Below are 1,088 nucleotides of genomic sequence, written 5' to 3' on the forward strand. Positions count from 1 at the left end.
CTCGCGGGGAGCAGAGGAAGGGACAGAGGGGTCTGGGTGGCCCCGGAGGAGCTTGGAGCAGAGCAGGGGGCACAGAAACGCAGGGAGGGTCTTGGAGATGGGTCCGGAGAGGATCCAAGTGTATATGGGGAGGGGGAAAGGGATGGGAGGGTGCAGGGGGTGTCACACAGGGTGGGAGTGAGCACGCAGGGACCAGAGCCGAGCTGAAGGTGCTTGGTGGGGATGGAGGTGATTGAGCAGGGGACAGGAGCAAAGTCCTGCGGAGGGCAACGGAGCTGGAGGGGGTTTGGAGGGGTAAAGAGGAATGGGGGAGAATCAGGAAAGAATCTGGGGCATGGGGCCTTTCCTCACACGGGAGATGCTCCACTCCCTTCAGCATCTTGGTGGCTGCGCTGGACTCTCTCCAGCAGTTCCCTGTCCTTCTGGAACTGAGGGGCCACAACTGGACACAACATTCCAGGTGTGGTCTCACCAGGGCAGAGCAGAGGGGCAGGAGAACCTCTCTGACCCACTGACCACCCCCTTCTAACCCACCCCAGGTACCATTGGCTTCCTGGCCACAAGGGCCCAGTGCTGGCTCATGGTCACCCTGCTGTCCCCAGGACCCCCAGCTCCCTTTCCCCTACGCTGCTCTCCAACAGGTCCTTCCCCAGCTTAGACTGAAACCTGGGCTTGTTCCTGCCCAGGTGCAAGACTCTACCAGTGCTGCCCAGCGCTGATGAAATAAAGAATGCCGCCGAACAGCGGCATTGCCTCTGCTCTTCACTCCATCTCTTCGCTGCCAGAGAGTTCCCGCTTTCTCCAGAGCGCAAGAGACGAGGCCGAGAGAGCCCGGGAAGAGCCGGAGCCACCCCCGCCTCCCCGAGCCGGCCGCGCCAGGAATTCAGCCGCCCGAGCGCTCTCCCCGCCACCCCCCAAGCGGCTCCCGCTGCCCGCCCAGGGGAACCGGGGCTCCCCGGCCCGGGACTCACCGGCCGTGCCCGCTCCGGACGCCGCTCAGCGCCGCGCTCGGGCGGCACCGCCATGCTGCGCGCCGCCCGCACTGGAAGGACCCCGTTCCCATAGCAACGGGGGCCGCGCCGCGCGGG

This window comes from Patagioenas fasciata, chromosome 31, assembly GCF_037038585.1.
Source record: "Patagioenas fasciata isolate bPatFas1 chromosome 31, bPatFas1.hap1, whole genome shotgun sequence".
In the NCBI taxonomy this organism is placed as follows: Eukaryota; Metazoa; Chordata; class Aves; order Columbiformes; family Columbidae; genus Patagioenas; species Patagioenas fasciata.